The following is a 12740-nucleotide window of genomic DNA, read 5'->3' on the forward strand; positions in this document are numbered from 1 at the left end:
ACAGATCAGGAAAAAAAGGTAAAGACACGAGGGCTACAGTACATGGATTCCTACCACGGTATGCGTTCTTAGTTCTCTTGAGGATGGTGTGGGACTTCATTGGCCACTTTTCCCACCGCCACCACCCCCGTGGGGAGACTACTGGCTTTTGTATTTAGCATTTACTCCTCAGTTGCTCTCCCCTACCTGGAAGTTGCTATGGGCAATCACTGGTGGAACGACACAGCTGAAACTTGTTCTCTAAAAGGCAGCCTGTAAATCTGGCATGACACATGCAAGGGGCTTTCTTCGTAGTAAACACTCTTAGCGTTTCCTTGCGGTGTCTCTGAAGTGCCGCTTACACGGCGCTCATGCAATATCACCTTTTGCAGGCTGGCGTCCTTAGCTCACACTGTGGCAAACCTGATGGGACACCTTGGGCTAGGCAATTTGCACAGCCGTAAAGCCGCACACTCACACAGCTAGAGCTAAACGGAAACACATGCAAAAACTGTCACGAATCAGCTTCTCTTCTTTCATGGTCACTATTCTGTACGTCTTCTAGGTGCTGGAAAAAATCAGCCAACTTTTGGAGACAGACTCCCTTACCAAGATCCAAGAATGGTTTGGAAGGGCAAGTAAACAAGGTAACAAAGATACGCACCTGCATCCCTTTCTGAGAAGCACGCGCTCTTGTACGTTCCCATCAAACCCTGAAATTCTAATCGACCTGAGCTGAGCGGCGTTGCCGAGGTGGAAGGTATCAGGTCCAGCAAAGTGCGCTGGGCCCAGCTGTGGCTGCGCTGAGCAGTCAGGTGACAGCAGACAGAAAGCAGTCACTTACACCTCAGCGCTCTCCGGTTTGGTGCAGGGCGGAAACACGCGCTCTCCCACTGGGGCTCTGGGCGGCTGGGGGCGGGCAGAAAGCAAACAAAATGTCTCTCTCGTGTCTTTAAGCCCTTTGAAAACGTGGTAAGGGAACTCCTGAATTCACCCCCAAACATCCAGATCAGCAGCAAGTGGGAATTTGAACAAAATTTCTGCTACCTTCACGTTTCAGAGAAAGACTTTGTGTTCAGTCTGGTGGATTGAGAACTGACTGAGAAAGACGTGCTGAAATCTGAGGAAGGTGCAGCAGAGAACATCAACAGCCCGACTGCTGAAGCCTCTCCCCCCACATCGGAGAAGCCTAGACGGGGAAATGACTCCGGCCACGTAAAACCTGCAGGGAGGTTGCCACAATGATGGATAAGCTAAACCCCACAACCAGAAATTTTTGGGTTCTCCTGCTATGGAAAAGGTAACTTTGTGATTGAAGTTGATCACGGCCAGCCTTCGGCAAAAATGCTCCTAAGTACAAGCCACACCAGGCGATTTGATACAAGTTTGATACAAGTACCAAGTTTTAGCAGCACTGGAAACCCCTTGGAGAGCAACCTCCTTTTACATTGCGGTGCACAGTTTATACCTACAAAGATCACAGGGGACTGGACCATCTCCCTTATGAGGACAGGCTGACAGAGATGCACCTGTGTAGCCTGGGGAAGAGTGAGAGTGCATCTCCTCAGTGCATATAAATATCTTAAGGGCAAGTGTCAAGAGGATGGGGCCAGGCTCTTTTCAGTGGTGCCCAGCGTCAGGACAAGGGGCGACGGGCGCCAACTGAAACACAGGAAATTCCATCCGAGTGTGAGGGAAAACGTCTTCACTTGGAGGGTGTCGGAGCCCTGGCACAGGCTGCCCAGAGAGGCTGTGCAGTCTCCTTCCCTGGAGATACTCAAACCCCACCTGGACGCGACCCTGTGCAACCCGCTCTAGGCAAACCGGCTTTAGCAGGGGGTTGCACGACATGGCCTGCACAGGTCCCTTCCAACCCCAGCCGTTCTGTGAGCCTGTGACATTCTGAGATCTGCTCCTGTAAGTTACACGCAAGCTGCAACCCCCTCTGCCAGCAAACTATGGCATTCGCCCTCATCTAACATCTCGCCCTCGCTCTCTGCAGGCTACGTCAGGCTTTCTCAGACCGTTCCAGCTACCAAAGCCCACTCTTGCACCCTCTACCCAGTCAGGGCAAGCCAAAAATAGTGGCGCTGCCAAGGAACGCCACTGTCACCTCTTTGTGCCCCTTCTGAAGCACACAGAGGCAACACAAGCCAGTCCCAGCGTACGTGATCATTTTAACAAAGCCACTCATGCCAGCTCTGACGCTGCCAGCATTTACTATTGCTTGGAACTCAGCTGGAGGAGAGGGTGAAGAGTAATCTTACCTAAGAACTAGAAGGAGGAAGAGGAAACCTCCAAAGCAAGCACCTCTGCTTTTCCACAGTGGTGCCCAGTGAGGCTTCTTTGCCAAAGAGCAGATGTGCTTCTATACTCTCAGCTGCGTACCGAACAAAGCCAAACGAGTCTAACATCATCCTAAGCCTAGCCTGGTAATATACAGCTTGCTTTTCCAAAATGTCTTCCAGAAAGGGAGAAAGAACATCTTTTGTTTGCAACGCTGAGAAAGAGAGGTCCAGCACAAGCAGACACGCTCTTCCCAGGGAAGAGCTACAGCTGAGAAAGTGTGGTGGAAACAAGAGGCCGTCCTGCCCTCACGCTCTACCAGAAATCTCACCTGTACCACGGCTGCCCCCAAACCACGGATATCCCTTTTCCAGCAGAGGCCTCCCCTATTCACAGCCGCTGCAGCATCTCCCAGCCACCTTCACATACAGAAATATGTGATCTGAGCACTTAGATTATAAAGACAGGCGTTCAGACTTCCTAATAAAACAATTTGATGTTCATTGTATTTTGTCCTCAAGTCATTCAACCCAACCATGCTGCATAGGTACATGAGACGTGAGCTAAATGAAAAAAGGGACAGAGGCAACGCCTTTTGGCATCAGGGTCATCTGTTTGCGTGACTCAGCCAGGCCTGCACAAAGAGCTCTTGTGTGTAGGCTTGGCTCTGCAGTCACAGACATACTGGGGTAGGAAGAGGGGCACGCACACACTGTCTGCAGAGATGCACACCAAGCCCTAGGCACTGGGGAAGAAAAGAAAAAACCAAGAAAAAGAAAGACCCTGGACTTGCCACATGTGGCCTGCACAATGACTGCAGTCGTCTGCCTCACAGCAAGCTGGAATTTGCTTTCACAGCTCTCACGACTGGCAGAGAAGCAGCACACACTGTAGCATCCAATGCGGTGGGGTGAGACACGGACAAGACAGGATGAGACCAAAACCAGCCTTCCAATGCACCGTGCAAACCTCGAGCCGTTGAAATACAGCCAACAAGGACAGAAACGCGTTTGGCCCTTTTTCAGGCCCTGTGAGTGGACTGTGAAAGCGGAAGAATTGGGGTTTACCCGTCTAAAAGATACCTCTGCCAATTAAATCTCACAAAAACAAGGCAAGGTGACAAGTCAACCCTACTCCCATCTGTTTTCCAGACTCAGATGATTCGGTGCAGACAAGCTCACTCAAGGCATCTGGCCGTTTGCGGGGAAGGAGAGAAACCCTGGCCGCACAGCGTTAAAGAAAGAGGAGCTTAGCTCAGCGCAGAGCTCAGTGTTCTCTTTCCAAGGGCCCCTGCCTTCAAATCATGCCTACTATAGTCACAACTACCACCTCCATTCCCATCTCCCGCTGCAGGAGAGGAGTATGCCAAGACCGAGTGGCCAACCTCAGCTCGGCTTTCTCGTGCTGCTCACTCACTGCTGCACGTGCCCAGCTGTGCTAGAGCCCCCAGCAGAGCAGGCTGGTAAGGGTGAAGGAACGTGTGGCCACACATTCAGGAAACAGAGTTTTTATGAATGGCTGGCCAAAGGCCAGTCACACAGAGTGGGCATTACTCAGGTCTGCCTGCCAACTCAGACCACAGAGGCAGAAACTCATTCGCACAAAGCCATGTAAATGGGGAACATTTTCCGAGAGAGGTAATTTCTATACAGCTGCACGAGAGTAGGAGTCTGCCGTCTGCAGTAAATGGGGACGGAGCTTCTAGCAGGAGACGAGCTGGCAGTGCTTTGCAACTTCCCTGGTGTCTTAGGTGTAAACACTACAAAGTCATCTGGAAACCAGACAGCAGGGTTAAGTGACCACACACTGACAGGGCTGTGGTAATGACTTGTTGAATGGGCCACACTTGAACTTGACCGAATGCTTTTGGGCTGTACTCATGACTGTCTTAAACCCATTCAAATCTCTGTCCTGAGTGTTTCCTACCAGCTGTCCCTCAGCACCATGCTGCAGTAGCTGAGCCTGAAAAACTTAATTACATCGCAGAGGCCTCACAGGATCACTACTGAACAGAACGAAAACTAAAGCAACCACATTAATGTGGTCTTTCAACAGCACGGTTGCATTCCCTCCATGAAGTTTGAAGCTGACAGGTCATGGAACAAACGTGGTAAGAGCCAGAAGGGCAATAGTTTGCAAGGATAGTTACAATCAATTGCACCTTCTCACCCATTTCCCTTTCCAAAGCACCCGTGACTGTATTTGCTAGATGCCTGACAACAAAGCTCTCTCAAGCCCATCCTAGTAATAAAGAAAGAACAAGGTTATGTTCAACGTGTGACTCAAGATAAGCATTAAAGCTGTTTGTGTTATGTTATCCTTGATCCCACCTGCCTGCCTTATTAGAGGCCTGGATTCACTAGCAGGAGAAGCTGAAGCAGATTCTTACAATCACGTCAGGGTGCAGCAGCGGCAGAGTAACTCTCAAGACTGCTCTGTGAGGCAGCGGCGTTTCTGTGTCCTCTGATAAAATTAGACGTCCCAGCTTCTGAACTATTGCTTGTCCCTACCCCCAAAAGCTGGGAGTCTCTGGTCTTTAGGATGTGTCTGCTGTTACTGAAAAGGTTCGGGTAGTACACTGACTGCAACAGTCACACATCCATGTCGACTATTGCTCAATGCTTCGTGAAGCCCTCAGCTTGCAAACTAAGCTTCTTCTGCAAGTACTTCTTTCTATCCTTCTCCCGAGACGTAATCTTATCACTGCAGAGCTGGCCCACTCGAGAAATACGTAAACTCTTTGGAGTGCACAGCGAACGCAGAAGTAAGCAGGAGTTATGCACTGGATCGTGATGACTGAATATGGCCAAGTTTTCAGAGCCTCCTGAAAAACAAAAACAAACACAGAGCGCTAAACTCAGCTACCTGTGCAGCCGTTCCAAACAATGTCATGAAGCAGTCAAGAAGCAGAATAAAATGCATTAGAATAACACTGACTATTACCAGCTCTGTAACTTACTCGCTGTAGTTAAGTAAAGGAACACTTCAATTCTATCTGAGAACGACAGGAAGCCAGAAGAAATGCACTAACAGTGTCCTCCCAAGGAAGTCAGTCGTGTCGCACACCTGGATTCTACAATTTACACCAGGGTAACCGACTTCCCCAACCCACACCCACTCTCCTTCTACATGAGAAGACAAGAAAAAATATGTAACAGGTGTTCCCTGCAACAAAGTAAAATGAGATTAAAAATACTGAATCACTCAAATGTCCCCCGATACACATATCTGGCCCCCTGACTTCTCAACCAGCTGCCCATTGCTGCAGAGGTAGGACGTACTACTTGGGGAGTCCACGACCTTCTTCACAGAGGCGGCCACAGACACTCGGGCATTAAACAAAGACACAGGACACAGCATGTGAAGTACGTGACAGCACGTATATCAGGACCCAAGCAAAATACAGCACAAGGCCAAGACCGCTCAGCATGCTTTTTCCCAGGCATGTCGGTCCATGGCCAGCCTACCAGCCTCCGCTTTCATGCTGCAAAAAGACGCTGGTGAGACAGGAGGACTGCCTCCCTGCTCTCTCAGGAGGAGTTGCAGCATCATGGCAAGCGCTGGAGGGGTCACAAATCACACAAGCACACTTGCTTAAACAAGCTGTTCTTTCAGAACCTCTCACAAACGTCCAAAGCCAAAGGTTTCAACATCTCGCATTTGACCTGACGCTGGGGCAATTTTCATGTGCTGCAACTAATTTGGCTGTTTTCAACAGTAACTTCACACTGGACTCACTGCAAGAATGGGCCCTTCGGGGCTTCTTGAACACGCCACTTCACATAGCTGCAGCCGGCTGCCTGAAAGCAAATCACCACTTTACTCTCTTAGGATCGTGTCTATGGCTGGTGAGTACACCGATGAACAGCCAGGCACCTAAAGCATTTAGAAAAGGGTCAGTGCGCACATCAGTGTGAGTCCAGGCCCGCCAAGAACAGCCTCTTCTAGGTGGCTGCAGAACTGTAGGATGCTGAAAGGCTGAGAACGGCAGCAGCAGCCAGAGGGCTGAGCCCATCGAAACCCCAGTCTACTCTCGCTTGCTGTTCTATCTCGCCAGTTAACACATCCCGAGGACAGCATCCGGGAGAGACGACTCATGACCACAGGCATGAACTTCAGCCTAGTATCACCTGACGAGCTTAGCACAAAGAGAGAGCAAAGGGAAACAGCAGCAATGCCCCAACTCCTGGCTAAGGCGCCAGCGAGAGGACAGGAAGAGCGGGCGACTGAGACAAGCAATGTGTACAAAGAGGCCGCACAGCCGGTCCCCAAGCTGCTGTGATGCTGCCGAGCTGGAAGGCTCCCGGTGCTAAGAGCAGAATAATGCAGAGCACCTCTTCCTTCTCTTTCTCCACAGGCAGGTAAGCTTCAGATTTGCAACAGCTTGATCTGAAAACACGTGCATGTGCACGGCGCGGGTGCGTTTGCCTAATTTCACTGGCAACGATGCAGGACAGGCTGCGTAATGCCGTAAGAGGCTTTCGGACCCACTCAGAAAGTCTCCAAAGTCCCCAGTTTGTCTATGCCACCTGCTCGTGCACTCTCAAGCCTGAGGAGATGAGGCACGTGTACGAAACCATCTTAAGGAAACCTTAGAGAGGCTGAAGAGCCTTAGATCAGGTTTAATAGGTGCTATGTGCATTAACGCGCAGAACCTCAGCTGTAACGATGTAACTCCTTGTAATTGCATTGCTTGACACGTTTACATCAGAGAATCAGCGTAATAGATGGCAGGCACACTCACGATGCACTTCTTGTTACAGAAATAAGAGCAGCAATGCTCTCATGAAAAAGCTGTTCTCGTTTCTGGAACAAAAGCAATCACATTTCTATAAAGCCTAACAAAAAAGCCCACATTACTCGAGCCGCTAGGCACCCTTCTAACAGAACAGGCTTTTCTATGGCTATTCAAAAAGAACAGACGGAAACGCACCGACTGTAGAAAGCCACAACCTGTTGGTTGCCAACCCTTTACAGGCCTGTGGGGATCCCACTTCTAGTCTCCGTTTGAAAGCCGTAACAACAGAGGGAGGAATGAAAATGGATACAAGCCAAGCCATGCCTGGGTCAGCCCCCTGATTCCAGCTCAGCTCAGAACAACAGTTACGATGATGTCTTCTTACGCTCTTCAGCTGACCCGCGCAGAAGCTGTACTTGCTCAGAAGCCGCAGTTACCTGGCTAGTCCCTACAGGAGAAAGGGATGGGGCAGGCTCACAAGCCTGAAGCGAAGCCGCGCTTCCACGGTCTCTGTTTCTGTCCTTTGCAGGAGCACTTCAGTCAGTTAGAAACGAGTGGAACCAGAACATCCAGCCAAGACTGAGACTATGCCTCTTTTTGTAAAGGAAAAATATTTGACAGAGAAAACAATGCACGCAGGATCATGTCATAAATCAGGCCTACTGAAACTCGGTAAGTGACCTGAAAGAGAGAGCTCCTGCCTCCTGGTACTGTTCTGAGGCTCCGTGATCAATTTTGCTAAGAGGACCGAGAAGTAACCAAAAGCGATCGTGACGCCTCAACTCCATGCGCACCATGTGCCAACCAAGGCACGTGATTTGCGCTTGCGCAGACATCCACCCTGCTCAAGCTGAAGTCTAAAGCATTGGCGTAACCCCACGCTCGTAGCTCATCTACCGACCCCAGCTAACTACACATGGTATACAAGTCAGCGTGGCTCAGCTGATGAAGGCAGCTTGGTTGCTGGTGATTGTCTGTTGAGGAGCTCAGGAAAATTAGAATTTCTGCTTGTTTGTGCCGAGTGTTCATGCACACTTTGCAACGGCACTAGCGGAACAGGTTGTGAGGTCACCATTCACCGCTTTCAAGAAAACTTAGGGCAGAAACAGAGAAGGCGGCATCCATTCAAATAGCATCTACTAATGCTCTTGGGTAACGTGCCCAACTTGGTATGTAGAAAAAGTCACATTTAAAAGAATTAAAAAAAAAAAAACAACAGGAATGCAATCGCTTCCTTGGGAAACAAAATAAATTCTACATTTGCCATTGGTTTATTTTTTATAAAAATAAGCTATTAATACGGAAGCTTCAGGGTAAAAAAACGCATTTATCTTTGCCCTTCATGTCCAGAAACAGCTCTGGGCCAGCTACGGAACTATCGAGCATTGGGACAATCCGGTGTCACAAGGGCAGCAGATGGTCTTTGGAGCGGAACCACTTCACGTCCCAACTTCATCCCATGGACTACGTGTCCCATCTTTCCCGTTGTCTCATTGTGAAGCCTAGTTGCTGTCCGAGTCATCGTCTTCATCTTCTTTTCCAGACAGAGCATGCTTGGATGAATCATCGGCCTCTCCCAATGCAACAGCCCCTTTCCGCTGTGGCAAGACACTGACAAGGCGTCCTTCCAGTCTGCCTTCTCCAGGTACGCAAGGATGATCTCAAACACTGCAACACCAAGAAAGACCACCAGCTCTTCAACAAGGAGGTAAAAGAACTGCTGATAGCACCACCTCCCACATCCATCCTTACAGAGCTTCTCGTGCATTCGCTTGCAGCATCTTCAGGCTAAATCTGGTGAAGCACAAGCAGAAGCGCACAAGGCAAGTCTGCTACAGCCGCAGCCTAAAGCCAAGCACACTGTGAGCCCCCAGTTACTACCGCAGCGCTTTCCTGCAGCGGCTCCACTTTGAATTACTTGCCCTCAGGGACAGAGAGGAACGGCCCCCCACTACTTCAGCTCTCACCACTGCCCTCTATACAGGCACTAACGCTTTCTCACATTCGTTTGACAGGAATATTGCTGTGGATGCACCTTGACGAGGACTTGGTCCCCTCCCTAACATAAGCGCAGCCCAAAGTCTTCCTGAAACCTGCCGTCATTGTCTTCCTCTTACTTTTCCACCTGCGCTTGTGGCAAAAATCCTTATTAGTCTCCAAGTCCATGACCCCTTCTTGCCGTTTCTAGTATGCTGACCGTAACAGCCACCCTCCTCCTCCTCCTCCTCCTGTTTCAGCTCCCAAAACTTTCCCTAAGTGACAATAACCCCAGACAGCATTACATACAAACCTCACTGGCAGATTCTTGCCTAGAACAACCCCAGGCTATCCAAAACCCCTCTCAACACAGACTGTGGCTCGGCAGCAGCAGGCAAGGCTGCAGGAGGCCCTCTGGCTGGTGAGCAAGCCAGACCTGGATGACAAATGTGGGACAGAGGGGTGGCTCGTCAGGCTTGGGGCTACAGGAATAGTGCTGACACCACCGGAGAACGCTGACTTCAAAGAACGCCCCCAGCGCAAGCAGCCTCAGTGCCAAGCAACAGCATACGAGAAAGGTTCAAAGGAGCCCTGGAGGGAAAAAAAGCCTGACAGAGAATTAGGCAGGCATTCAGAAACGGGGGAGCAGCATGGATCTCACACTCGCCGAGAGCCAAGTTACAGAAAACTGTCACATTTATTAGAGGTTTCCTGCACCCAGGCTGACTGGAAAGCCAGCTGCTCCCTGGGACGCTGATACTGAAGAGCTGGCCATTTCACTAAGCAGGCTATTCACCTGAAATGTGCTGTGAAGGCATGAGCTCTCAAAGGACTGTATCGCTATCGCTGTTACTGCAGAAAGCACCTGTGGCAAAAATGCCGGCTGAAGAGACAAGAGGAGTGTAAGGAGCACGTTTCTTCTCCCTTGCCTTGGAACTTCCTTTATCTGCATAGTGAAAACGGAACTGATGGAAACAGAGTGGCTTCCACAGGAGAACAGAGGCCTCTTGGATGGGCTGCGATAGCAGCAACAGTCTTGTGCAAGGACACAAGGCGGCAGTGGGAACAGCCGGCAGCCTCCACTGCAGGCTGGAATGAAGCAACACCGTCTTGTAGCGTACGTTACAAAGCATTAGCCTTGGCATACAAACCTGAACAGAAGGAAACACACTCTCCCAGCTACACCTGCAGCTGTGCTTTGCAACACAGTGTTTTACATGGATCTCAGATCATCCAAAAGTCTCCTCTTACACCGTGTCAGTTTCCTGGCATCAAGTATTTCACACATACCCGTCTCCCTCATGCCTTTTTAACATGGCAATGCAGGCACTGAACTGCCCGTGGAAATGCATGGAGAGTCAATCCCAAGAGAGGAGGTTTCTAAGTAAATAAGCAAAAAGCAACAAGCAAGTTGCCCTGTTACTGACGCCTCCAGTCTCCCACCACCAGACGGCCGGTTTCATTAAGGCGCTTCAAAGCCTGACAAGGCCGCTCGGAAGGACTTTCTCCTTCTACAGGACTTCCCAAATTCACACCTGTCACAAGAAGCTCCCCAGGGACAGGGCAGGCCCTGCAGTCTCCTCTGCTGAGCCCCGTACCGTCCTCGGCTTGCTTCCACTGCTGCACCGAGGCCAGAGTTACCAAATCAAAAGAGAAAGGGTGAGCAATGGTGCAGTTACACTAAGCAGTGCGGTGGATGTACTCACAGCAAAACACAAAAACCTCGGTGCAAACGTCCTTCTCCTCACCTACACAAAATTTAGAACATGAGACTGGAGAGGCAGCTTGATTCTCTCCACCTTACTCATGCCTTACTGCCCTGAAAGCTGTTTTTTAGGCTCAGCTTGTAAGCTATCAGGGTTACAATATACAACAGCCTTTGGGACAGCTAGTAAGGGTACCTCTGCTTTTGGTGGTGGAGGAGTTGTGTTTCTTTCCTGCCCAAAAACCTTAAGCAAAACACTGCTCTAGTATAATCCTTACCTTACAAAGGGTCTCCGCGTTAAGAGCCTTTCAGCCGTGATTTGAAAATGTTTGAGAAGGGCAAGGGAAGACAAGCTCACGCAAAATGGAAGCTCACCAAATAAAGTGCTGTGTTGCTTTGCATATATGGCACACTGTGACATACAGCCAAAAGGACCATAAATAAAATCTGGGCCTGCAGCCGCGGAACTAGGAAGCATCAGCCACAGCCTCTTGTAAAGGCAAGTTTCTGCTTAAGTACAAAGTTACGCACATCACAGGAACCGGGTAGTTTTTCAGAGGAAGAGCAAAGGATAAACAAATGTTGTTTGCTTCTTTAGACCTGGCAACTCCTGTGTCCAAGTTGAGCAAAAAAACCCCTTCCCAGCTGTGCCAACACTCCATACCATACCGACTAGATCAAGTCAAAAACACATCAACAGAGTAACATCAAATAAGGTGCAAGGAGGGACAAATAGAAAAAAAAAAGAAAGAAAAAAAAAGGCTCTGTAAGGAAACAGACCCCACAGTTTACCTTGTGGTGACTGTGATCCAGCAGTCCTCCAGTCCCACAGGCTTTCTTCTCACCCAGCTCACTGAGAACATCTGAAGACAGACAGATGTAGGTCTTCTTTCTTTAGTAGCTCACTGTAGCGCTCTGTTCTTATTTGCAAAGCCTCAAAAAAAAGGGAGTGAAAAGACCGACATGTGCGGCGAATGAAGAGACGGGACGCAGCTTGATGCAAGCAAGTTGTCGGTTTATTAGTGATTTTCTCTACAATTATATACGTTTCTACCTTCTACATATTACACACCGATTGGTTAAATCTTAAGCGTAAAAAACACTGATTGGTTGATATTTAAGGCACACCGTTAGAACAACAGGTACTTACTAGTTTACCTTGACATAGCAACAATTTCTATTCCAAAATTAGGGGGTTTCTTTCTACGCGGCTTTCTTGATTAACAAAGTGACATATCGGCACCATCCGTTCCCTTATCTGGCTACTTGTTTCTCTGTCCGTCTGGTTGCCTCCTCAACTGTGCTGGCTCAGGGGTCTGCAGTTAGCTTGTTCCTTTGATCCCAGGGCTTGTGCCCTACAAGTTCTAACGAGTCTCTATTCATCAGGCTATCAGTACTTGGACTCTTGCCGTTGAGGCCTTCTCCTACAGACATGCCCGTTTTGAATCTTGCCACCACTGACTTCTCGCACCAAGGAGTCGGTCAGCTGCAAAGCAGTCAGGTTGCCGATACCCCAAGCCCTTCCAACACACTGGGAGCCAGTCTTGTGATGTGCTCCTGCAGGTGCACTGCTCTGGCCTTTTAGCCAAGCCTCTCAGCTCAGAGTCCCACCCTTGATCAGCCAAAGCGCTAGAATGAAAACAAACCACACACCTGCAGAAACCTGGCTCTTTGCAGGGCTTCTGCCTCCCCGATTCCCTTGTCACACTCTTCCCCACCCTTGTCGCATCCCACCCACGGCGGAGCCCTGGCTAGAAGCTGTCCCCTCTTCCCACCTCCCTGGGAGCCTGCCCTCCAAACCCACTGCTCCCAGTGGCACTGTAGCTGCAAAGAGAACAGGGGACAGTGGCTCTTGAAGTCTCAGCGGCAGGGACACAGTGAGAATGTGAAGGCTTTGCTGAATCCCTTTGCTGACGCTCACAAGAGCCCAGCGGAGATAGTAAAATATGCCATTGTGCAAGCTACTTAAGAACCATACTCTGTCTGCCTGTGGCTGTACCTGCTCCCGATTCCTTGGCTTTACGTCCAGCTCCTCGGTAACCTGTGGGAATGGCT

General features: G+C 49.7%; 2 long non-coding RNA genes across 2 annotated transcripts; one reads left to right on the forward strand and one right to left on the reverse strand.

The window, feature by feature from the left end:
• The first annotated feature begins 45 nt into the window (after positions 1-45).
• On the forward strand, positions 46-2773 carry LOC129785593 (uncharacterized). The gene is made up of 2 exons (XR_008749719.1): positions 46-626; positions 1040-2773. It is a non-coding gene; the product is annotated as an uncharacterized LOC129785593 (long non-coding RNA).
• On the reverse strand, positions 2747-8210 carry LOC129785594 (uncharacterized). Its single transcript, XR_008749720.1, has 2 exons — positions 7199-8210; positions 2747-5089 (listed from the first exon to the last, which is right to left on the reverse strand). It is a non-coding gene; the product is annotated as an uncharacterized LOC129785594 (long non-coding RNA).
• Positions 8211-12740: the final 4530 nt, after the last annotated feature.

Source organism: Falco peregrinus, chromosome 13 (genome assembly GCF_023634155.1).
Source record: "Falco peregrinus isolate bFalPer1 chromosome 13, bFalPer1.pri, whole genome shotgun sequence".
Taxonomy (NCBI): domain Eukaryota; kingdom Metazoa; phylum Chordata; class Aves; order Falconiformes; family Falconidae; genus Falco; species Falco peregrinus.